Source organism: Tiliqua scincoides, chromosome 3, assembly GCF_035046505.1.
Source record: "Tiliqua scincoides isolate rTilSci1 chromosome 3, rTilSci1.hap2, whole genome shotgun sequence".
NCBI classification, from domain to species: Eukaryota; Metazoa; Chordata; class Lepidosauria; order Squamata; family Scincidae; genus Tiliqua; species Tiliqua scincoides.
Window position 1 is genome coordinate 141913694 of NC_089823.1, and position 27235 is coordinate 141940928.

Consider the following 27235-nt stretch of genomic DNA (forward strand, 5'->3'; position numbering starts at 1 on the left):
TGTGGTTGGTCTGTGGAACTCCTTGCTGCATGATGTGGTGATGGCATCTGGCCTAGATGCCTTTAAAAGGGAATTGGATGAGTTTCTGGAGGAAAAATCCATTACGGGTTACAAGCCATGATGTGTATGTGCAACCTCCTGATTTTAGAAATGGGCTATGTCAGAATGCCAGATGCAAGGGAGGGCACCAGGATGAGGTCTCTTGTTATCTGGTGTGCTCCCTGGGGCATTTGGTGGGTTGCTGTGAGATACAGGAAGCTGGACTAGATGGGCCTATGGCCTGATCCATTGGGGCTGTTCTGTTCTTATGTTCTTGCTTGATGCTACCATAGTATGTGACTGCATTTTAGAAATTACATTTCTAAAATTAGATGTTCTCACATTCCTCCGACCTCTGGGGAAGTGGCAGCCTCTGATGTGGAAGCCCAGCTTCCTAATCCCAGATATTTGAGGACTAACTGTGATTAGTAAATGGTGCGAGAAGGGAACTCCACACAGGGAATCTCTGCAGAGGGCATCACACAGTGCCTGGCATGTTTCACATGTTTTTGAAAGGTCCTGGAGACCAAGAGAGTGGAGATTTAATGGACAAACTGTAGAACAGGTTAGGACATTCAAATACCTGGGCATTCTTTTTTCGCATAATTTAGCATGGACGTGCCATCGTTATATGGCTCGCTCCCTTGCCAAAGCCTCTTCGCAAGCCATTGTTAAATTTTTCCATAGCAAAGGTGGCTCGTATATTCCAGCGGCACTGAAGGTCTTTAATGCGAAATGCTCCCCCCAACTTCTGTACGGGGTGCCACTCTGGATCCAATCGTTTAATAGCTCACTGGAGCAGATTCAGTCAGTCTTTTTAAGAAGCATACTAGGTTTGCCCCGGTGTGTTTCTTATGAGGTGCTCTGTATAGAATCAGGTCAAATCCAACTTGAAACTCTGGCATGGATTAGAGCAACTAAATATTGGCTTAAAATTCTCTACAACACTGATTCCAGCACTCTTCTATTCCATCTTCTTGATGACCCTTACTTTACAGATAAATTTTGGAGTACAAAAATAAAACAACTGGGAGTCGAGCCTGATTTACTTGGCCAGTTGTCACAAGACGAGGCATTTAGGCTCATCAAAGAGAGACTCCTGGATATTCATACTTCCAATATTTTATCTGCTGCCAACAAAGTCTGCTCACCATTATACTTTCATTTACCGGTCAGAGTAGGGGAAATTCCCAACTATTTATACACTTTGGAATGTCCAAAAACTAGAAGGGCCTTTTCTATGGCCCGTAGTAATTCCATTCCATCTGCTGTCCTTTGGGGCAGATTCAATGGTACTCCTCCACATGAGAGAATTTGTCCATGTTCTCAGCGTGCTGTAGAAACTTTAGTCCATCTTCTTTTCCATTGTCCGCTTCATTATGAGGCCAGAAGGAAATGTCCAGCTCTCCAACCCTATCTCAATTTTTTCTTGGAGGATTCTGCTATATTGCAAGCCTTATTAGCTTCCACTGACCCTAACACCATTTCCCAGATAGCCACATTTATCTCGCAAATTGTGGCGTCTAATCTGAAGCGTGCCCCCATTTCTTTGAAGTCTCTGAATTTTGGGAGTTAACTGCAAGTTGGTGTGTTATGTTATAAGCAAACTTTTTTTTTTATTAGCTGTATGAAAGTGTTTAAGGATTTTTAACTGTATGCCAATAAAGGTACTGAAACTGAAACTGACTGCATTTGGGGAAATGTTACAGACCTGTACTTTTAACAAGCTATTATTGTATATTTTTTTAACAATGATAGTAAATGGGACTTATTCCTGGGTAAGTGTGGGTAGGGTTGCAGCCTAGGATGGTTAAAAATTTTCCTGCTTGTTGTTGTCACTTGCGGTCATGACAGCACTGCTGGTGGACCCTGACAGATTCTCATTCTATAAAGGGGGTCCCAGTGCTAATGTGTAAGAACCACTGCTCTAAGGAATCTGGGATGACTATGTGAGAATTTCCTTTTCTATCTGCCTACCCTAACTCTTCTATCTGGTTGTTATGACTTTGTAATGCTGATTTGGCTGATGTTTTGGCCTGGCTATCACAGACCCATTCACTGGATCTCAACTACGAACAGCAACTTAGAGCTTTTTTTGTGCTGCCTGCTGCTTTATGCTCCATCACAGCAGAAAAGAGGCCAGGGAGGGTATCAGAATTTGTTCTTCTAGCAGGAGGAATACAAGAATTTTGTTGTTAACAGGCTGGGAGATCCTCCTTTGGCTATTTATTCCTGCTGGTGTCCATGTGTTCCACTCCTGTTTTATTCCACCTCTCACCAAATGCTAACTTGACTTTCAGATGTGCCCTCCTTTGGTGTATGGACAGAAGGAGGAAGGTATTATTAATTACACTTGCCAACTCTATCATCAACTGTAGATTACAATTTCTGGGGCTGAACTACTTTGCAGTTGATCTAGGCAGGGAGGTTTTAATATTCATGCATATAAACAAATACAACTGAGATTCAGCTTTTCTTCTGATAAGTTTTCTCCTTATGAATCACTGAATGTTTCTTGCTGACATAATATTTCAAATGTTGACATTTTTAACTTTGAAATTGCATAGTGTGGTCAATATTTGCAAGTGTGAAGATTTTAAATGTGTTCTATCGTGTATCAAATGCTATTAGAATTCCAGCAAATGTATTGTTTTGCAAAGCATGAAAAGGCAAGATATAAATTAAAATAAATAAGGAAAATATGCATGCATGCCAGCGAATGCATTATGTCAAATAGTAAATACTAATGCATGATTGCTCTCAAATTCAAAATTACTTTACCACAGTTTTCAAATACTGACAAATGCTAAAAACTTTCGGATGCAAACTAATACTATTGCATGTTAAATGCTACTGAATGTCATTTAAGAAATACTGTCAAATACTCAACATTGTTGTATGTCAGTTTTCAAACAATAAAGGCTAGCTAAAACCCTAATACTAAATACTAACACCTTGCATGTCAGCTATCAAATATCAGCCGCCAAATGAGAAATATTGCAGTGCTTCTATGCTTGTTCATACATGTGTCTGTACACATATGCACCCATAAATTGCATGTCCAAGGCAAGATCACTAACTCAATTCGAGAGGGTGGGGGCTTTCTCACTAAACTGGGAGAAATACCCTAAGCCGTGTGTGTAACAACTTGGTCTTGAGCAGTTGAGCATCACTATAAAGTACCCTGAAGGATAGAGTCAAGGGATACTTTTCTTTTTGTAAGAAAAGGAGTTTTATTAAATAAAAATAAGTAGATAAACCAAACAGGCAATGGGTTGTGAAGGCTGTTTTTATAAAGGAGAGAGCAGTAGCAGTGGGAGGATCTTAATGTGGTGGGTTATGGGAGAGATGTAGAGGGGGAAACATGAGAGAGAGAGAGTTTTTCATCACTTAGTTTGTTGGGATACAATGCAACCTCAGAGGGATGATCTCAATGGAAGATCCTGGCAGGCAGTGAACCAGGCAAGAACTTATTTTCTAGTATTCAGAAGTGTCTGGTGGGTGCCCGGTGTTCAGGCTTCCAAGCGGGGGGGGGGGGGGCTTCATGGGATCAGAGTTTCTGATCACCCTGAGCTGCAAGTCGTTGAAGAGAGTCGTTGAACAGAGATGCAGGAGTGCAAACTGTTGGTATGACTTGGTCAAGGGCATCCTACAGAAGGAAGCTGGCTTAAACATTGGGCCTACCAGATTTGTCTGCAGAAGAAAGCAACACTGATTTCAGATGTGGTGGACCAGTTGTAAGCAGCCGATTTACAGCGGCGGGCCAGTGTCCTGCTGCTGTAAATTGAATGTTAAGAATGGACTGTAAGGAAAGGGCGGACACATCTCTTGATTTTGTGCACTTCTCCGAAAATGCATACATATGTAGAAAAATGAACACTTAGTATGGTGCATAACCTGCCAGTTCACATGCTGGAGCTGGTGAGATTCATATTGAATGCTCACGTACTAGTACTTTTTCTCCATCTCTGCCCCACCCCATAACCTCCTGTGCAGAAAGTGAATGTTACTGACAGCCCAATCCTATGCATTGCGTTATTCAGAAGTAAGCCCCACTGAGTTCAATGAAATTTACTCACAGCTAAGTGTGTATAGGATTATAGCCTGAGTGTATTTGTGTTATAGCTATTACAGCATTCTTACAGCCAATCTTAATGTAAGGTTACACATTTTATTAAACTTCCTTAAATAATTTTTTTTAAAAATAAGGGAGTGTATTTCTACCCTTTGTTTCAGCAGGGCAAGATATTGCAGAATAAAGGAATCATCTTTCTTGTAAGACAACAGGACATGTAAATGCTGTATATTCAAAAGTATTCCTTTATTCATCTGTGAAATGTTGGAGGACATGAAGCTAATCTGTGGGTATGCAAAAGCAGTCACCCTCCCCCTATTTTTACTTCAGACATTCTAGGACTCAGACCTGGCACTGAAATCAGATTTAAAGGCTGTGACTTCATGATATCTCACACCAATTAATGTGGGCTGTAGTTTGACAGAGAGAGCTCACTAGCACCAGTCTATTTTTATGTCTTTAATTTGTTTGCGGTTTTTTTTCTTTTTACATATTCTACTCAATTCAGCTTGTATCCCTCCAGCACAGATGCGTGTGGCTGCTACTGGAAAGCTGCCCTTCCCTGACTGCTTTGAATGTGTGAAGGAATAATTGGTCTCTCCCAATCTGACATGCCACCTCCCACAGTTTGTGTGACTTGATTTGTTCTGTGCTGGGTTGCTGCTCTCCATTATGTGGGTAGACCCATGTCGCAAATTTTGATAGTTCACAAGGCCCTATTTTAAGACTTTTTCTTTTAATGCGTTTGTCTTGTCGATCATATACAGAAAATGTCAGGTGTGTAGCTTACCTGTTTGAAGGATTGGCCGCTTTTTACAATAGCCTCAAACACCCAGGCACGCACAAACACATACATGTATATATAATGATAAACAGTTTTGCTGAATGTTGAGAACAGCAAGATCGGAGCCCTATTTAGGGAGTGAGAAATCCTTCATTCTCCCCCCCCCCAAACAGGTGTTGAACTCGGTATGCACTGTCTAGTGTTTTATGTAATGAAGCAATTTTACTTTCCACTGAGCACCTTCAGAGGATCTGATTTTGCTAATGATTTCCCTTTGGACAACTTTGTTTACTAAACATTTTAATTTGCTGAATCCCTTCCTATTTTTGTAAGCACTGAAGCTTGCACTCACAACACAGGGCAGGTTATGAATTGCCAATGAAGGTGAAACTCTGCAGTTGCAGGATTATCTTAAAGGCACCACACTCTACTGACGGGATCTAATGCAGAGATGTTTTAATTCCAGGCATAACTCATTTGGACAGTTCAATTGACTCGTAATGCCCCAAAGACAAGAGGAATAATATTCAGAGCCTATTTTCGGTTGTTTATTTCAAATAGTCATCCAGATTAATAACCTCAAAAGGGGGCCATGAGGAATTAAATGTTATATACATACCTAAGCAAAGGGATTGTTGAGGTGCCCAGAATATATAATGGTTATGTATTTTTGCCAGCCTACATGAACAAGAATCAGGGCTGTGAATTATGGCTCCTGAATCAAGAGAATAATTATAGGCCAAGATCCAAAGAACCATGGAAGCCATTTTCATTTCCAAGGTGACTCTGCATTTTGCTCAGTCTGACAGTTTATAACTTTGATAAGGTCTCTGTACTTTTAAAGCCTGGCTTTTCAGTTGCTCTTTAGGCACTCGGTTTGTGCATAACTGATTGAGGACGATGTAGACCAGTCTGCTCAAATCCTTCTTCTATAAGATGAGTTCTCTCATCTGAGTGGCAGCAAGTATTATTTGAGGCAGGAAGACACCAGCGGCAGACAAAAGATACCAAACTGTACTATCTCATTGGTTGGTCACCATTGTCCTTGACCATCACAAAAATCACAGATGATTCGCTGCCAAATTTCAAGCACTCTGTTCTTATCCTTCTGGTCCTCAACAGCATTGGTGCCTGTCAGGGGTGTGTGTGAAACTTACGAATGAGAGGATAGAATAGCAAGAAAGAAAGATGAGAACCCCTTGTCTAATCTGGAGTGCAGTGGACACTTTCCTTATGAAAATGATTGAGAACATATGATTACAAAAGACCAGTGTGTATCTCTACCTCAGTGGATCAGCATTAGCATGAAGTCACAATGGTCAGTTTCTCTTCTTCAGTTGACCATCATCAGCATGAGGTCGCAATGGTCAGCTTCTCTTCTTAAGTAGGGCAGCATCTGCATGAGATCACAATGGTCAGTTTTTTCATTAAACCAGGCAGGAGCATCAGTAGTCTGTGGGGACAATCTCCCTCACTCACAGAGGCAGGCATGTGCAGGAGTATCTGGACATAGCCTGTTATTGAGATGGACATCTATAGGAGCATATGAGCTCAGTTGCTTTTTATTTTATTGAGGTGGGCAGCAGAAGTGTGTGGGTACAGTGGCTACCCATGTCTGCCTTATTGAAATGGGCTGTAGCTTTGTGAGTAAAGAAACATCAGGCAAAGACAGAAGGAGAGTTGGCAGCCAAGCAATCCAGCTGTGACAGAGCTTCTACTTACTGTAAGTATCCAAGCGTTGCCTAGCACCAACTGAAGTAGAAGAAATGGTGACAGGCACATGCATGTTTGCAGTGCCCCAGATATAATAGGGCAACATCTTTCTGACAGAGCGACAGACTGGCAAGGATGGGCACTTGACTTGTGGAGAATTGACTCGAATCACCAAAAAAGGGGTTTTTGGACAACTGGTGTTGATTCAAGTCATGGATGCCGCTGACCCCAATTCAACTCGCGACTCTGGGCCAGTGACTCTAAAAATAAGCCAGGTCTTGAAATGACTTAAGTCCCTCCCTTGTGTGTGTTCTTGCTTACATTTTTTTTACCACTTCTGCTTTGCACTGAAAGACTTCCTGGTCAATCCAGAAGCCGGCATTCAGAAGAACAATAGCAGCAGGGTAGGTTGGTTCCAGGAGGTGGGGATGGGGGGGGGGTGAACTTAAGACTTAAGATTTTGTTGTTGTTTTGTTTTTTACTGCACAAGACTTGTCTGTCAAAATGACTCATGACTTGACCTGAAAGATTCAAAATTTTTCACAAATTGAGTTGCGACGGCCGGACACTACAACTTGCGAGTCGAGTCACGGGGTCGCTGACTCAGAACCTGACTTGCAACATGGGCTCATGGACTTGAGCACATCCTTGGCAGGCTGAAGATGGGCAGAAAAGTAGGCACTGGATTAACAGCTCAGACATGGTACTTCAACTTGCAGCTTGTGCCATGGAGGGAGTAGATGCGGGAGGGGGAAGAAAAAGAGAGAGAAAGAAATGAGATGGTGGTTGGTGAAGAGCAAGAACAGGAAGAACATGAGAGAAGAGAAGAAGGATGAGAGGGAGACTGTCAGAAGGCATTGAGAATTTGGGCAAGAGGAGTTGGGAGCAAGGGGGGGATTTGCACAGGACTTTTCACCCGGGACTTGGCAGTATGCCATCCAACACAAGTTGCAAGGGTGCATAGGAAACCCCAACGCATGGAAAATTTACTTTTAGAGACACTAGCCACTAGGGAAGGGGAATTATTATAATAATTATAATAATTATATTATATATTATATTATTATATATTATATTATTATATATTATATTATTATTATAATAATAACTGTCTCACTGACAGTCTGCAGAGCACAGCCACTGCACAGGCTAGGAGGCCATGCGCTAGCAGCGACATCACACAGACTAGCCATTGGCATTGTCATAGTGGGGGTAGATTGGGGTGGGATGGAGTGGATCTCGGTGGCAGTAGTGTCCACAGGATCCAGGGCCCCCATACCAGGCACGACTCATGCCCTTTGCCCTGACAGGTTTATGCCAGCAAAAGAGCTGGTACAGATTTGAGTAAACCCATAGGGGACCACTGAGCAGCAGAGGAGTTAAGTAACAGTTTTTGTTACTTCTCCCAGCCAGCCTGGTCCCCAGGTGCCCCATCGGATGCAGCAGAGGCTGCAACAGTGATCCTGCACCCTGCAGGCCGGTCCATGATAGGACTGAGCCGTGAGACTGGTGAAGATTAAGGTGACAATTTGCAATTAAAACAGAGCAATACCTAGGTAAAGCTGGGGAGGAATGAATGGAACTCAGACAAAACATAAGAAAACTGGATTAGGAATGAGGGCATTTGGGAAACTCTGTGGCAGACTGGGAGCAAAAGTAGCAGTCCCAGACTAACAGATGGGGTGTCCAGAGCCCAATGAAAGGATGAACTGCTGCATCTCCCGAAAGGAAGGCATTACTGGGTCTCGTGTTAACAAAGTCAGGTTGAAAAAGGATCTTAGGATTCCTTTGTTCATTGGGAAAAAAAATGTTTTTAATGGCAGGATGATGATGATGATGATGATAATAATACAGGTATTTATATACTGCCTTTCTTGGTCTTTATTCAAGACTTTATTCAAGGCAGTTTACATAGGCAGGCTATTTAAATCCCCGTAGGGATTTTTACAATTGAAAGAAGGTTCTGTCTTTCAAGAACCACAACATTCAGATGTTTCTTTCTTGATCTGGCTTCACGTTCTGGCCTCCATCCTCCCACGCTCACAGCAGATGGAATAGCTCGGCTCAGCTTGTCAGCTGCTTCAAGGTCGCACGGTGCCGGTGGCCTCGAACTGGCGACCTTGTGGATGTTATCTTCAGGCAAATGGACGCTCTACCCTCTAGACCAGACCTCCTGCCCAGACCTGCCCAGACCTGTCCAGACCTGCCCAGCCCAGACCTCCTGCCCATTGTGACCAGGATATCACAATGTTTGTGTCATGATACTTTGGGTCCAGTTAAACCTTCAGCATAAACTGTGATCACTTTTGAGAAAGAAAAAAACAAAAAAACCCATGAGTTTCGCAGAGTGGAAGCGGCAGGGGGAGGGAGAAGAAAAGGAAAAATGGCTGCTAACCATGTTGGGGCTTTCATGCTCTCCTGGCATTAACCGTGGATCAAAAGACATATACCTGATGCCCCATATGAGAATTGGGGAGTTCTATAACAGCTTCATTAGTTGTGTGAAGCCATAAAAGCAAAGGGGTGTGTGTGCTCCAACTTCCAGTATCATTGTTCGAACCCATGCTATGGGAGCTGGAATAGGACAGAAACAGAAAATATGGAGAGATCAAAATGATCTGCGGAACACACCATTGTGAATTTGTTGTGAAGGTTATAAATAATACCATTACTGATGAGTACTGAGGTAGAGAGAGTTTTAACCATGGCATTTTTTTTTTGTGGTCTGCTTTATCCTGGCAGTCAAAAGCCTGTCTTCAGCTGACAGTTTGGAAAACAGAGATTTTTCAAATGTTTGAAAGCTTGCTTAGGACATAGGGGTTGGAGGTAGGAATCAAAATATGGTTGTCTGTATACATTGGATTTCTTTTAGCCCCCCACAGTTACAACACATTGACCTGAAAGGTCAAATATTACAAGAATTGGAAGCAAATGCCTCTGAGTCACTTCAAATCTTTAATAAGGCAAAGGGAATCGACATTGATCCTAATCAGAATGGATGGCACCATCTCAGAGCTCTCGTTTTTGACTGTTTCAGATTTTGTTGTACGCCGCAGTTCAGATGTGTAAAGTCATTTAGCTCGGCGGCAGTGGTGGGAGTTGTAGAGTGCCTGGGAATGGCAGTTTTCAACTTCCACACTGGGATATCATTATGCAAATTAATTTCAGCACAGAAGAAAGTCTGTTACTTATTTTCATTGTTTTTCTCCCCTGCTGTCCCTATTTGATTGTACTGTGTATTTTTGAAACTCTTTCAGGTTCAATGTTCAGTCGTCAGATTCAGTATCTGAAATGGATCTCTCCATTTATTTAGAGTGGTAATTCCCCAACTGTCTGCCTCTGCTGTGAGAGTATGGCGAATGTGCTGTGAGAAATAAATCAAATAATTAAAGGCTCCTCAGAGACCATCTAAAGAAGAGCAAGCACACTACTTCCATGCATGGTCCACAGGTCTGTGGACTTCCAGTCAGCCCAAACTGTAGCAATTTGTGTACTTTAGGATCTCTGGGTATGATTGAGTCTGGCGCAGGTCTGAGGAGACCTGTTGTGGAGCGGGAGGGTTACAGAGGGGTAAGGAGATTAAAATCCCCTTTTCCTTCTGAAGCCTCCCAATCCACACTTCCCCCCCCCCCACACACACACACTGGATACAGTGCACATTTTTTGGTGCAGCTGCACCAGCAAGGGGGAAGAATAGGATGGGCTGTTAGTACCATATCCGTGATTTTTCAATGGGAAGAGAAGGGTGCTACGTTGCTGCAATTGTTTTTGCATGTAAACAGTGTAACATAAGGTTATGGCATATATAAAATGTCAGTGTGCAGAAAATAATAATGTTTTTAAAAGGCCATCCCTCTGTACAGCACATTTTGCTGCTGCTTGTTTGTTCCGGTTGTTGTTTCCAAGTGCTTCCTTGTATTTGATTTGTCTCTTTCATTTCCTCAACCATTTGATTGGTTCGTGCATAACAGAATGATGGAATAAGACATTATCTGCTAGACACCATGATGTCTACTGGCCCATAGGCAGCTGAACATGTGGAGAGCTGGAAGGCGTGACTGGGGTTGAAATGGAGTACTGATTTGATCTGCTGAATATGTCTAAACAGAGCCTCGGAAGTAGGACTGCATTGATCAAGAGTATCAATAAACAGGCAGGGTCTGAGCTGAGTAAGCTATTGGAAAGGGGGTGGATCAAGGGTCTTAGGAGGCTGAAGACAGGAGGGCAGGCAGGTAGATCAGAAAGCTGGGAGAGAGAGAAATTGGTGGGCAAAAGAGAGAAAGGAGCCACACAGGAAAGGCCAGAGGCAGGCTGTTCCCTGGCAAGGGATCAAGCCTAACTTGGAAACATTTATAGCTAGGTCAGGTCTTGAGGAACCAATGAGGTATCCTATGGGTTGAAACTGGGGAAAACCCTGCTTCTGCTTTCCCCACTTTGCAACTACTAGTGACTCACTACAGGGGGCAGCCATGTTTAGACTTGTAGTTTGTGTTCCAGCTGATCTTGATACAGGTGCTGACAAATTTAGGAACAATCCTATCCAACTTTCCAGCACTGATGCAGCCCCAAGATAAGGGAACAAACATTCCCTTACCTTGAGGAGGCATCTGTGAGTACTCCTTATCACAGAATGGAGCGCATGGCTGCATCAGTGCTGGAAAGTTGGATAGGATCGGGCCCTTAGTGTGCAGTCCACAAATATCTCTCTCTCCGTGTGTGTGTGTTTTATACTCTCTTTATCAGAGCTTATGTGAGAGCTGCCAATGTTAAATATTTAAAAATGACAGTTACTGCTATACAAGTCTATCTGGAAGTCATATCCATCATGTTAGAAACTTCTTCTCCCTAACCCATGGTTTCTACTTGGAAAGGCAAAATCAAACACTATTTGATTCCGTCTGAGATTTGCTACACTCAGTGATGAAGTATACAATTCTTGTAAACAGTTTCTAGTAACATTGCCAACTACAGTTCACCTGCTTTAAAAGATTGCAGCGGGGAGAAGGGTTCTCAGAATTTCACCTGGCATTTTAAAGGCTTGTGAGAGAAAGTACAGGTGGTGTAATTAAAATGTTCCAAAGTGAAGACTTTCTCACCTCCTCCAAAGGCAAGTGGTGATGTGACTGTCTTGGGCAAGTTTTTCCAAATAGGTTTACGCAGAAATAAGTTCCACAGTGTTCAGTAGGGCTTACTCCCAGGTCAATGTAGATAGGCTGGCATTGTAAGTAATTCACAGCACAATCCCATTTGTGTTTACTCAGAAGTAAGTCCCACTGGCTTACTCCCAGTGTGTAAGTGTGTATAGGATTTTTTATTTTTTATATGTAAGGAAACCTTTAGCTGGAGAAACTGACATGTGTTTCCACATTTGCCCCAGACCAGTCTTTGCCCCAGTCAGCAGTGTGTTGGGTCTCCCCCTCCATAACAAACAGAAAACTTACCCGTAATCTTGGGTCTTACCCTTGTCAGCACATTACTCATTTTCCAGCCCCCGTCAAAGTCTATAACTGTGACTTCAGGGTATAGTATGTTTTACTACATGTTATGGAACAAAAGAACTTGACAGAGGACAGACATTTTGTCGCAGCTTTATGTAGTAGCACCTTATGCTTGACTTGAAAGGAAGGAATCTACATTTTTCTTGACATTTGTCCTGAACTTTGCCATTTGTTTCTGGTTCTTTTTTAAAAATGAAAACACATTTCTCTAACACGTGTACAGCAAAAGACTTGTTTTTCTCTTATTTAGCCACTGCCCATCTATTCCTTTACTCTGCCTTCTAACCCAAATTATCTCTGCTGAGTGAAGTTGATGGAGCAGCACAGATGTGTTTTGAACACTCCAGGGGGTGGCTGTCTCTCTATGGAGCAGCATGCTCTGGGCACTACAGTACAGCAAAGACATAAATCCCCTGCCTTCCTTTGTCTCTGATTACATTTTATTGCCTTGTGTTGACCACTGGTAATTGCTTCCTGAGACAGGATTCGCTCTGAGTCTGCCATTTCCGCTGATCTCTTCCAACTGTGTTGTAGTTTTCTAGCCTGCACTGTTCTCTGCATGACAGCAGTGCATTAGGGAACAGGTGGATAAGACGCAGAGAGCTTTTTAAAGGTATTCAACAAAGGGTAGGCAGTGATGTGCCCAAAGTGATGTGCTGCCTGCTTTCTGCCACTACTTTTGCTATTTCAGCCTGACCGCTACAAGTTGAAGCCTGCAGCCAAAAATCCGGGCTCTTCTGCTCTTTTCCTCAAGCATAAGAACATAAGAGCGTAAGAAAATAAGAACAGCCCCACTGGATCAGGCCATAGGCCCATCTAGTCCAGCTTCCTGTATCTCACAGCGGCCCACCAAATGCTTCAGGGAGCACACCAGATAACAAGAGACCTCATCCTGGTGCCCTCCCTTGCATCTGGCATTCTGACATAACCCGTTTCTAAAATCAGGAGGTTGCGCATACACATCATGGCTTGTACCCCATAATGGATTTTTCCTCCAGAAACTCATCCAATTCCCTTTTAAATGCGTCTAGGCCAGACGCCAGCACCACATCCTGTGGTAAGGAGTTCCACAGACCAACCACACGCTGAGTAAAGAAATATTTTCTTTTGTCTGTCCTAACCCGCCCAACACTCAATTTTAGTGGATGTCCCCTGGTTCTGGTATTATGTGAGAGTGTAAAGAGCATCTCCCTATCCACTCTGTCCATCCCCTGCATAATTTTGTATGTCTCAATCATGTCCCCCCTCAGGCGTCTCTTTTCTAGGCTGAAGAGGCCCAAACGCCGTAGCCTTTCCTCATAAGGAAGCTGCCCCAGCCCCGTAATCAACTTAGTCGCTCTCTTTTGCACCTTTTCCATTTCCACTATGTCTTTTTTGAGATGCGGCGACCAGAGCTGGACACAATACTCCAGGTGTGGCCTTACCATAGATTTGTACAGCGGCATTATAATACTAGCCGTTTTGTTCTCAATACTTTTTCTAATGATTATTATTATTATTATTAACAGTATTTATATACCGCTTTTCAACTAAATGATCCCAAGCATAGAATTGGCCTTCTTCACTGCCGCCGCACATTGGGTCGACACTTTCATCGACCTGTCCACCACCACCCCAAGATCTCTCTCCTGATCTGTCACAGACAGCTCAGAACCCATCAGCCTATATCTAAAGTTTTGATTTTTTTGCCCCAATGTGCATGACTTTACACTTACTGACATTGAAGCGCATCTGCCATTTTGCTGCCCATTCTGCCAGTCTGGAGAGATCCTTGGGGAGCTCCTCACAATCACTTCTGGTCTTTACCACTCGGAAAAGTTTGGTGTCGTCTGCAAACTTAGCCACTTCACTGCTCAACCCTGTCTCCAGGTCATTTATGAAGAGGTTGAAAAGCACCGGTCCCAGGACAGATCCTTGGGGCACACCGCTTTTCACCTCTCTCCATTGTGAAAATTGCCCATTGACACCCACTCTCTGCTTCCTGGCCTCCAACCAGTTCTCAGTCCATGAGAGGACCTGTCCTCTAATTCCCTGACTGTGGAGTTTTTTCAGTAGCCTTTGGTGAGGGACCGCGTCAAACGCCTTCTGAAAGTCCAGATATATAATGTCCACGGGTTCTCCCACATCCACATGCCTGTTGACCTTTTCAAAGAATTCTATAAGGTTCGTGAGGCAAGACTTACCCTTACAGAAGCCATGCTGACTCTCCCTCAGCAAGGCCTGTTCATCTATGTGTTTTGAGATTCTATCTTTGATGAGGCATTCCACCATCTTACCCGGTATGGATGTTAGGCTGACCGGCCTATAGTTTCCCAGGTCCCCCCTCTTTCCCTTTTTAAAAATAGGCATGACATTTGCTATCCTCCAATCTTCTGGCACCGTGGCCGTTTTGAGGGACAAGTTGCATACCTTAGTCAAGAGATCTGCAACTTCATTCTTCAATTCCTTAATAACTCTTGAGTGGATGCCATCAGGGCCCGTTGACTTATTGATCTTTAATTTATCAATGAGGTCTAAAACATCTTCCCTTTTAACCTCTATCTGACTTAACTCCTCGGTCAGGAGGGGCCGTTCAGGCAGCGGTATCTGCCCGAGGTCTTCTGCCATGAAGACAGATGCAAAGAACTCATTTAATTTTTCTGCCATCTCTAAGTCTCCTTTTATCTCCCCTTTCCCTCCCTCACCATCCAGAGGGCCAACCGCTTCTCTGGCGGGTTTCCTGCTTCTAACATTTGAAGCTTTTATTATTCCCCTTAATGTTGCTGGCCATGTGTTCCTCATAGTCTCGCTTGGCCTCCCATATCACCTTCTTACATTTCTTTTGCCACAGTTGATGTTCCTTTTTATTCTCCTCATTAGGGCAAGACTTCCATTTACGGAAGGAAGCTTCCTTGCCCTTCACAGCCTCTCTAACTTGGCTGGTTAGCCATGTGGGCACCCTCCTGGATTTAGTGGAACCCTTCTTTCTTTGCGGTATACACCTCTGCTGGGCCTCAGCATCAGTTTCACCTGCCCTTTCCTCACATTTCTCCGTATCAGTCCAACCTACTACTGCAACCTTCCTCCATCATCCTTTCCTCTTTGTTTTCCTTCATCCCCAAATTTTGTCCCTAAGTAAGGTTTGATCCTAGGCAAACTGATAACATTCTGTTGCTTTACCACAGCTGAATTGCAGACTGGTGTGTTTGCTGAGCAACTGAATGCCACCACTTCAACTGCTACTGGCATTGCACATCTACAGTGTAGGTGGGTCTAAGGGCCCCAGATCCAATCAACCAATGAAGTGTCTGCTCTGTGTATTTTTCCAGTCAACATATTTCATTGCAAACTTTTGCTTTTAAAGTCTTTGCTTTTAAACTTTGCTTTTATACTTTTTTTGCTGGGGCATGAACACTTAGATTAATAATTACTGGTGGTGACTCACCAATGCTTTTGATTGAATCTGATGAAAGCTGAGCTCATAAACTTTCAATTCAAACCCTTCCTCCTTTTGTCATTTTTGTCACTACACAAAATGAGGGGTCAATTGAACTAGTGAAATTCTAGGCTATACTGCTGCAAGTGCTAGGGAGGTCTCATATGTTTCTCCTCACCAAACCCCCCCCCCCCAATGAATTTTGTGTTGATAAAATCAGCCCCACTGCACACACACACACACAAAATCTGCCATTGTACAATTCAGGATTCTTTCTTAGTCTGCCACATTGTTGACATAGTGTACAGAATGTTTCTTGGAGAACTAATTTCAAAGCTTAGATGAGTCAAAACTTATTATACAGAAGTATAATTAACATGATAAATAAGAAACGACATTAGATTTTCCTCTTCTGTTTCAGTCATATTTGATATATGGTATGTTGTTTGACTTGTTATGAACATTTCTGGAAAATTGAATACAAATTGAAATGTGTGGAAAGGAATAACACTGAGCTTATCAGTTATGAAAATATTAAATTTCACGTCTCACTTAAGCCTAGACCCTTCAAGACCGAAAGAAGTATTGTAGTAATTTTTATTCCATTGGGGCAAGCAGGGATGCTGTGACAATCCATGATTTTCAGATTCTGAAATAATACCATACATTTATTTTTGTAGAAAGGTGTGCTGGTTATGCAGCAAGTTTTAAAAAATGGATCCCCCCAGCAAATCCCCCCCCCCCCAGATTTTGAAGTTCTTGTGAATTATTTGGCCTTGCTTCAGAAGTAGAATCAATGCATTAAGATTCTTGAATTGTTCCTTATTTTTATTTTTATTTTTTACATTTTTTTGCTCCTTGGACTTAAGCCAGCTATAGCTGGTGTAGGTCCAAAGAGACGGATCGGCGACCAGGAGGCCTACAGAGATAACGGAAAAAAATATCTTTCACAAATCACTTTCACAAACTCTAGATAATATGTGTGCTTCTCAGTGTGAAATACCAATACAGCTATAAGCCCATTTCAGACCGTACCATAACCAATTTTAGTGGTGTTCACACTGTTTAGAACTGTATTTTCTGATGGAAAAATTTATTTATTTATTTATTTAAAGGATTTTTATACCACTTTTCTAAAAACCCAAAGCAGTGTACAACATATCATAAATACATCAAAATAAAAACACATAAAATAAATTAAAATCATAAGACAATAAAAAATAAAAATAAAAGAGAAGATGGCTGATAAAATACTGTATAGCAACATTAAGTTAAGGGGCCTTTAGGGAGTACCTCCCTCCGCAAAGGCTAGGTGAAACATGGATCTTCAAACTCCGCCGAAAACCATACACTGAAGAGGCTGCCCTCTTATCTTCTGGATGCCGGTTCCAGAGGTGTGGGGCCTACAACTTGCTGCCATCCCTCAGCTACAGATGGCGGTGGTATCCTGAGAAAGGCCCTCTCTGATGACGCAGGAATATATGGGGTAGGCGCAGGAATATATGTGGGAGGCAGAACTTGAGGTATCCTAGTCCTATGCTGTATAGGACTTTAATGGTCATCACCAACACCTTGAATTGGACTTTGAAAGGAATGGGCAGGCAGTGTAACCACTGGAGCAGTGGCATAGCAGATTCCACAGGCTGAGCCCCAGTGACCAACTGAGGCCTAACCAACTTTCTGACACCACTACAGCCGGGAAGGGAACAAACATTCTTTTATATTAAGGAGGGCTCTGTGACTGTCCCTCCACTGCAGAATGCAGCACACACCTCATTGGCATGACTGCATCAGAGCTGGAATGTTGGATAGGACTGGGCCCTGAGCTGCTGCATTCTTCACTAACTGCAACTTCCACACCGTTTTCAGGGGTAGCCCCACACAGAGTGCTTTGCTGCAGTCTAACCAAGATGTCACTAGGGCATGGACCACCATCGCCGGATCTGACTGACACAGGTACGGCTGCAGCCTGCTCATCAGCCAAAGCTGGGCAAAAGCGCCCCTGGCCACAGATGCCACCTGAGCATCCAGGGAAAGCTGTGGTTCCAGGAGGACTCTCAGGCTGCAAACCTGCTCTTTCAGAGGCACTGCTACCCCATCCAGAACAAGTTGTGCGTCTAATGCCTACATAGCTGTCTTCTATATCAGGAGGACTTCTGTTTTATCTGGATTTAATTTCAATTTATTAGTCCTCATCCAGGCCCCAACTGCTTCCAGACAGTGCCCCAGAACTTCAACAGCTCCCTTGGAACATGGCAGAAAAGAGAGATAGAACTGGTGACAGAGATAGAGCCCCATCCACATATTGGTGACACCCAACTCCTAGTCCCCGGATGACCTCTCCCATTGGCTTCACATAGATGTTAAACAACTTGGGAGGCAAGATAAATCCCTGAGGCACCCTACAAGTCAATGGCCAGGAAGCCGAACAGGTGTTCCCCAGTCCATTTGGGTCCGATCTGTTAGGAAGGTGTGGAACCACTGCGAGACAGTGCCTCCAAGTCCCAACCCAGTCAGCAGGTCCAGAAGGACACTGTCATCGATGGTGTCAAAGGCCACTGAGAGGTCGAGCAGGATCAACAGGGGTGTACTACCCTTGTCCAAGCCTCTGCACAGGTCATCAGCCAAGGTGACCAAGGCCATCTCCGTCCTGTAGCCCTTGAAACCAGACTGAAAGGGGTCCAGATAATCATCTTCCTCCAAAATTCCCTGAAACTGAGATGCCACCACCTGCTCAACCACTTTACCCAATAATGGGAGGTTGGACAGAGGTCAAAAATTGTCCAAGACCGTTGGGTCTAGGGAGGATTTCTTCAGAAGAGGGAAAACCACTGCAGCCTTTAAGGCTTTTGGCAGCACTCCTTTCCTGAGAGATGAATTTACTATCCTCCCCAACCAGTCCATCAACCCCCCTCCCCCCCAGCAGAATATAATAACCATGCTGGGCAAGGGTCAAGAGGACAAGCAGCAGGTCTTGCACTCAAGAGAATCCTGTCCACATCCTCAGACTGTATAAACTGAAATGAATCCTAAATAACTGGTCAGAAAACTTGATGCAGCTTTAAGCTAATCAGAATTTACACAGATGTTTGTGTATTGAACACCACTTTTAAAAATATCACATGCATTGTGATGACTCAAATGTGCTCAGAGATTCATCTGATGCAGAACTATCAACTAGTATCAGGAGGAATATAGGCACAGTCATGAAAATAAAAAGTGAGATTTTGATGCATCATGAGAGATAAGTGTGGGAAGTTCTCAGACTGGCTAAAAATCAACTGTGTGGTGACCCTTTCCGAAGATGAATCCCTCTAGACCTTCCTTGCTTCCACTGCCAGAACCCTTCACGTAATTAAGGACATAACATGAAACCATAAGCCATAAATTATGGCTTCTACTTTTGCACTAAATTGCTTAGCTGCATAACTTGCTAACAAGAAAACAGTGCCAAAGGCATTACAACTTTACCCAACTACTGTTCCTGGGGTCTGTCTAATATGAACTTATTTAGAACAATGAAGCATTTACTTTATAAATCAGAGTGTGTGTTGCCTTAGCTTTCAAGCTGAGAGCATTAAATCAATTATTATTACTGAACGGAGGAAGAATGCAACATTACAGCTTTTCTGGCAGAACATGTATCAATGAGATATTGATCTGGCTATGATAAAAAATGCGCTGAATAGACTCAGAAGGAGTGTTATCTCCATCCTGCAGTTTGTGTTAAAATAAGACACACTCCCAGGAAGAGAGCTGTGTCCTTTTTCTTTTCTTTTTTAAACTATCTTTACATGGTCTAAGTGACAGCATTGACCATGCATCTAAACCACAGAAGCAAGAAATAGGTATATTTCAGAGTGATGCTTGCTTTCAGATCATTTAGGAATGATAGGTCATTGTCCTCACTACCCCACCCCACTTCTTTTAATGGTTTATTTTGTCCCACTAGCAGGCTGTGTGGTGTACATAGAAATCACATAGTAGTGCTGAAAAGACTTGCCGTTTCTTGGGCAGACAGCACAAGTATTGAGTGTGGTTGGGTGAACCATGCAGTAGTGCTGGCTGGATGTACATGATCAGGCCTGTATTTGCTGGGCAAAGCTAATTCAGGGACTGGGCAGTGAGCTGTTGCAAGGGAGAAAGGGGTCCACTTCACTGTGATAATAGTTGATACCTGCAAAGAGGCAAATAAGGTTTTAGTATAAAATATGCCAGAAAATCATGAGCTCCTTTATGGGAGCAAATCAGTGGGGTTGCACATGGGAGCTTTCAGTAAAATGTCATAAGATTGATACGCAGCCTGAAATTTGTTTAAAGGGGTGTGGAAGGCCTTGCTACAGGCTTAGTACTTTATTACTAATACCACTCATTAGTCACTCAATTAAGCATTAGCCACCACTCAATAATACCCCATTATTGATACAACTTTTGCAACCAAGACCTTCACGAACTTGTATTGCCTGCTTCAGCTTTATATTTTAGCCTTCCTATGTAAAAGTTTTTCTCTTCCACTTGGTATATACTTGCCAAGTTTCCATGCTTCTTTACTCTGATAAGTGCAGCTGGAGACAGATGTCTGCCTGCACCCCAAACTTGAAGATGCTTTGAGAGGCTGTATGTTGTTTATAGTGAATGTTGCTATCAGTTGTGAGGAACATTGTTAACACAGGTTTGGGAAGTCAATGTAATTCTTTATAAACATGTAAGACCTGTTATCAGTGGCATTAAAAATATGTCCCTTCCCCTGGAAATGATGCCCCTACTTTCATCTAATCTTCACGCTTATGAAAATCCTCAAGCCTATGAAAGCTCGTGCCAAAATAATTGTTTATTTAGTCTTTAAGATGCCATAGGACTTTTTTTTTTTTTTTTAAATCTTTGCAATTGATGTGACTGAAACCCTGGGAATCATGCAAGTCTGACCTGCAGGAAATTTCAGTAAAGACGTGAATAACAAGCAGTGCTGAGGAAATGGCACATTAGAGAACACTTCCTTTGTTTAATATGGGCTTTTAAAAGATGTAATCTTAAAACTAGGGAGCTGCATGAGTTGTGGTATTCAGATGTTTAATCCTGAAACTGCTGAGCACTTTGGTTCAAAGGTGTCGCGGGAAGAGGATCCTCTGCTTCTCAGAGGGCTGTTGGATCCATTCTTAATACCCGAAGGACTGTGGAGACTAGATTTATGTTTGAGGTAGAACAAAATGGTTGAATTAGGAAAGGGAAGTAGGTGGGAGCATGGATAGTATCAGTGTAGACTGAAGGTGAAAGAGACTATGTAAAATGCTCCTTTATGTGAAAACCTGCCTGCAAGTAGAAAATGAACACAGCGAAGTATCAGCCCAAGCTAGCTACTTCCACACATGTGCTCCAACACTGACCTCTGTTTACCAGGGACAACAGTACTTATTTTCTAATACCTGCTGCAGGTAAATCATTGTCTCTATTTAGTTTTTTTCCCCCTCTCTTTTTTTTTTGGGGGGGGGGTGCCTTTTAAAAATGTTGTTAGCCTGCATATATATGCTGTCATTCAATTTTCATCTGCCAGAAGCTAAATCTCTGTGGGATTTAAGGGGTACATGGATCTTGACACTAATGTGCAAAACTACTCTATATGCATGAATGTCAAGGCATGAGGTCGTGCACAGCCTGGTTCCCAGCATGTAAGGTTTCTTTCTTGTTCTGCCTATTTAGATAGTAAAAGCTATTGAACATGTTTAAGCATCATCATCATCATTAAGAATGTGTATATACCGTTTCAACAAAATGTAGTTCACCAAACAGTTTATAAATCAAAATAAGTCAATAAATGGTTCCCTGTCCCTAAAGGGCTCACAACCTAAAAAGAGGTGCAGAATTGACACCATCCACTGGAAAAGATGCCTTGCTGGAGTGGAAAGGGACAGTTGAGTTTCCCCTGCTTAAATATAAGAGGACATCACTTGAAAAGGGGCCTCTTTGCCCAGGTAGTAGGTAGCTGGTAGCTAGGTACTACCAGGTAGCTGCTATTGAATCATAATATTCAATATTCATAAACAGCCTATGACACTGTAATTTCTTAAGGAAACTTTAGTGGTCAGTTTCACATAGAGAGCTGAAGATAGCAATCATGGTGCCTGCTGAAGGCAGGACGTGACATCATTAAGCAGAAAGTGACATCATTAAGTAGAAAATGGCTAGAAATAAGCACTTTGTTCTCACACAGAAACTCATTAGCTGCAAATGAAAGAAGACAAAGTGTGCAATTCTTTTTTTAATATTTTCAAGATATGGGAGAGCCCAATTATCACTCTGGGAGTACCCAATTATATCAGGAGCCAGATAAATTGCTTCCAGGGGCCACATTAGACCCATGGGCCTTATGTTTGGCACCCCTGATCTGACACATCCTTCATCAGAAGTCATGCAATTACAGAGTAATTATTTTTCATATGAGAAGGGCATTAATTATCAAGCAGACGTCTCTATTTTTTATGTGTTAAATCTTTCAGAATATTCTGAGGGTTGTTTTTGTCTGTTTTTAATATATAAAGAAATACTTTTTAAAAATGACACATCATCTACCTGTAGCCTGAGATCTATAGTTAGAGTTGTTTGTCTCCAGTAAAATTTGATTACAGCCAGGCAGCCCAATCCTGTACTTCCCAGTGCCCAGGGCTGCAGCGGTGCCAAAATGGCAGTCGCTGCATCCCATGGGGTTGGGAAGTAGTGCTGGGTATACTCAGGGTAAGAGAGCCAAGCAGCACCAATGGATATCCTTGGATCTGCATCCACTATTGAGCGGGCGCAGATTCAAGGAGACCCATGTCAGGTTTCCTGGGTCAGAAGGGAGATTAGGATATGGCAGCAGGGCCTGCTGCCATCTCCACCCCCTCCTGCCCTGCTCCCTCCCCCACCCTGGAATGCCTACTGTCCCCCACCCCAACATACCAGTCTGTCACCTGGCACTTGCCCAGAACTCCAAGCAATGTTCGTCGGTCTTTCGCCCAGTGCTGGCTCAGTTTGGGCTCGCGCTGAGCCAGTTTCAGCCCAGCAGTAAGTGTTGCAGGCATGCTTTAAGGCACGTTTGCAACACTGCGTGCCGGCACTGGGCTGGCGTGGGCCATTCTGGATCAGGCCGTTAGTCAGCTGCTCCCAAAACTGTGGGGCAGCAACTGTTACCCTGCACATGCCTGATCTTGTCTGATCTTGGAAGCTAAGCAGGGTCAGGCCTGGTTAGTACTTGGATGGGAGACCGCCTGGGAATACCCGGTGCTGTAGGCTTATACCGTAGTCTTTCGAGACTGAAGGTTGCCAACCAACCCAAAACTGTGGGTGCATGGTCCACCAGTGGGTCATGACTCAATTTTTGGTGGTTCATGAAACTGACAGGGTAGATTAGGCTATATGAATCAAGGGTTAAACAACCTGCTACCTAGAGGGAGCACTGCTGCCCAGTAACCATTATAGCCACTGAGGCTTGAATGCCTGGTAAAATGAAACTTTTTTTAGGTGGGTCCTGATGCTAAAAAGTTGGGGAACCACTGGCCTAAGATTGAACACAATTAGCTTATGTCTGAGTAAGATAAATATCACTGTTTTCAAACACCTCTAGGTATAGTCCATTCCTTAACAGGACACTATTAGCTTATTCCATTGTCATTCTGCTGACTAGATCTAGCCTGATGAGTCATCTAGGTTTGCAGAGGTAGTACCAAGGAATATTGTTTGACCAAGAGCAAATGCATGAGACAGCAGTGATGTATGCAACATGGTCCTTGAAACCAGACTTCATGAATTTTAGATAAAGTGCAAAGTTAGAGCCCGCCGTTCCTCATGCATGATGGATAACTACGTAAAACCCGCAAAGATAACGTCCCCAATAAATCTTATAATAAGCAGAATTTCAGGCAGTGAGATATTCACATTCTGCTCCAGAGGGACATTGTTCCATTTTCATTGCTGGTGGTGCATTCACCTCCCACCGAATATGTGCAATCAGTAAAAATATGCTGGCTTGTTTGAAATAAAATCTAAATCCTTCAGTTTTTCAAAACAGAAACGAAATACTTACTGTAGTGTTGTACCTTGAATGCACCAATAAGATGCTTATAAGTGTGCCCCGCATCTGTGAGGGTTCCCTGCAGTTACCTGAAACTGCAGATACCTGAAACTGAAGATCCCTTGCCCTCCAGAGGGTCTTCTGAGACTCTCAGTGGCCATGCACATCCGCCCACGGCCTCTGTAGGCCTCAGAATCACTGTTTCAATTTTTAAAAGCGACTTTCAGTTTTTGGCAAGACCGGAAATGACATTATGCCTTTAAAAGGTATTATTAGAGCCAGGGAAGCCAATGAGGGCAAAGGCATAAAAACATCACTCCAGTTTTGCCGAACAACCAAAGTTTGTTGGTTTTTTCATTGATCCAGATATATAAAACTGTGGATATGGGATCTGCGCATACACATGCCCCCGTACGTACAAATGGGAAGGGCTGTAGCTTAACAAAGCTTATGTTTTGCAATGCAGAAGGTCCCAGGTTCAGTTCCTGGTGTCTCAAGGTGAGGTAGAGAAAACTTACTGTCTGAAACCTTGGAGAGTTGCTGCCAGGCCATGTTGGTGATACTAAGCTAAATAGACCAGTGATTTGCTTTGGTATAAGGCCTATTCCTATAAAACTTCTCACACGCCGTATGTTGTTATGCATGTGCATAGATTTTTTTTGGGGGGGGGGGGGTGAGATTAATCCTTAAGAGGATTGTATTACTTCTCCAGCACATTGCCTTTGTTACTATGGATAAAAAACGTGCAGCACAGTTCTAGACGTATCTACTCAGAAGTAAGTTCCATTGTGTCCAATAGTGCTTACTTCCAGCAAAGTGTGTATGGGATTGCAGCCTTGGTTGCCTGTGGAGGTTATTTTGTCAGGAGGAAATATTATGGATGTGAATGTGGAATACAAATAGGGTAATATGGCAAATATGAAAATAGCCAGAAATTGTTATTGCAGATTTATCAACATGGGAAAATATTTCCCAGTTAAACAGCATTTTCTGACATGGAGAGATGACATGCAATGCAGAGCTAGAGAACTCATCAGCCATGTGGCAGCCTTGCAACTAAGCCTATAGAAGTTACTGGCCCGCAACAAGTTCTTGTTTTCTTGCCTACACAGAACTAAGAGCCCAGTTCGATCCAATTTTCTAGTGTCGGTGCAGCTGTGCCAATGGGGCATGCACTGCATGCTATGGTGGGGAGGCAGTCACAGAGGCCTCCTCAAGGTCTGGGGACATTTGTTCCCTTACCTTGGGGCTGCATTGTGGCTGCCTCGGCACCGAAAAATTGGATAGGATTGGGCCCTGTGTTATTTGTTTGAGTAACTTGAGTGTCAGCTCCTCTGTCTGGTTGCTTTAAGGCAATTCTTCCTCACACCAGATGAGTAGCTGGTGGCCTGTCATACAGTTGCGTGCTAATTTGTTTTTGTCTCTGTCCCTTGAGATCTGGGAGAACAGATCTTTTTTTTCTCTGTGTCCCAACTCTAGTCCCAGTAGAATTATTGAGGGCAGGGGGCAGGGCCTTCTGTGTTGTGATGCCCATTCCGTGAAATATTGCTTTGTATGCTTTAGACTGGTTGCTGATGTTATGATCTGGTATTGCTGTTATCTTACTACTGCTGCTGCTGATGCGTGGTTGTGCTTAAACTGGATGTGGATTTTTATGTTTATGTACCTTGCATGTGGTGTTCATTTATATCTCGCCTCAGGTACCTTTACAATGTTGCTATTGGAAATAAATAAAATAAAATCCAGAATGAAATGTATTCCTGCATGCCAAGCAAGAGAATCAGTTTCTCTACTATCATTTTTCAGCCACATAATTCTGGTATCTCTGTGTGCTGCATATCTCTAGTGGTGAATTCCCTTTTTCTCAAACCCACAGAATATTTCTGGAACTTCAACACTCTGTGTAGGAAAGAAGTGCACTGGGAAGGGGACTGGGCTGTACCTGCTGGCCCTCCCCTCTCATGGTATCATTTGCACAGAGGTCAGGATGCTGGTGGGCTTCTTTGGACTGGGTAGGTGACAAGTTGTGTGGGTTTTGCATATTGCTTTCAGCATCCTCTCACGATTATCTGTTGTGGGACCTAAATTATATGGCTGTTTGTTTCAAACTTAAAATTTGCTGCATTGTTCAGTATCCACTTCCAGAAAACTAATATCTTGCCATTTGGGCCTTGTTGAGGACTAGTTTGCAGAATGAGCTGCAAGCCTCTGGCTCTACACAATGCCTGTGATATCAGCATACACTTGTCTGAGCTTAAGTGCCATTGTAATAAATGGAACTTCAACCTGTGTAATGAGGTAGTGGATTCCAGCCAATGATTAATTTAATTAAATTTTAAAAGCTGTGTTATGCCATCTTCATTATCTCAGATTTAAGCCAACTTAACTGGCTCATGCATTAGAGTCCTTGTCTGTTTCCTGCATTATCTTGTAACCTGAGGTTAGATGAACAGAACAGTGTGGAGAATAGCCTGGGACTGATTTATTTGTTAAAAGTATTTATATCCTCCCCCTCCTTGCCCCTCCCCCAAAGGATATACTCAAGGCGGTGCGCACTGTCTTAAAAAGCACAATAAAATGCATTAAAAATGAGGTCAATAATTATCACCAAAAAACCTCTGCATGAAACAGTATGCAATACCCGGGAAAATAAATAAATGAAATAAAAAGAGTGTGACTAAGAGGAGTTGTGGTTATATCATGTCTTGAAGTTATGCACATAAATAATGAGATTGACCTACATTGCTCAGATGGAACATGTCTGGTAAATCTGTGAAAAGGCAGAGCCTTTAGTTTTTGTTTTTCTTTTCTGATGACGCTGTCAAAATTCTGGAGGTTCACAGGTTTATGCCAACCAAGCTAGAGGTCTTGTGTATGTGCGCTGTACCTCAGAGCAGGGGTGCCCAAACCCTGGCCCTGGGGCCACTTGCGGCCCTCGAGGCCTTTCAATGCGGCCCTCAAGGAGTCCCCAGTCTCCAATGAGTCTCTGGCCCTTCAGAGATTTGTTGGAGCCCGCACTGGCCCGACGCAACTGCTCTCAGAGTGACGGTGACCGTTTGACCTCTTATGTGAGCTATGGGATGAGGGCTCCCTCCACTGCTTGCTGTTTCACATCTGTGATGCAGTAGCAGCAGCAAAGGAAAGGCCAGCCTTGCTTTGTGCAAGGCCTTTTATAGGCCTTGAGCTATCGCAAGACCTTCATTCATTGATACAAGTTCATCTTTAATATATTCATGATTGTAAACTTATGTAAATTTATTCAAATTTTAAATGTAAATTAATTATTTTTTCCCCGGCCCATGACACAGTGTCAGAGAGATGATGTGGCCCTCCTGCTAAAAACTTTGGACACCCCTGCCTCAGAGCAATTAAAGACACAAACATTTATATGCTAATGGAGAGCCGGTTATCAACCTCAGAGTTATGTCTGTCTTTGGATATAATATATCATTTGTAGACATATATCATTTAGGGCACAATCCTAACCAGGTCTACTCAGAAGTAAATCCTATTTTGTTCAACAGGGCTTACTTTCAGGAAAGTGTGGTTAGGATTGCAGCCTTAGTGTCCAAAAGACTTCTCTAGAAGCCAGTTATGGAAGTGTAAGAGCCACAAGTGCCATGCTGGTGCTCCCCACATGCTCTGCTCCCTTGTGTTTACATCATGT

At 43.0% G+C, this 27235-nt stretch overlaps 1 protein-coding gene and 1 pseudogene across 4 annotated transcripts in view; both read left to right on the forward strand.

Annotated features, from left to right (window-relative positions):
* Positions 1-27235, forward strand: part of NRG3 (neuregulin 3) — a 700766-nt gene that overhangs the window by 312500 nt on the left and 361031 nt on the right. The gene's annotated exons all lie outside the window — the stretch shown is intronic.
* LOC136646636 (5S ribosomal RNA) lies at positions 22674-22790 on the forward strand (annotated as a pseudogene).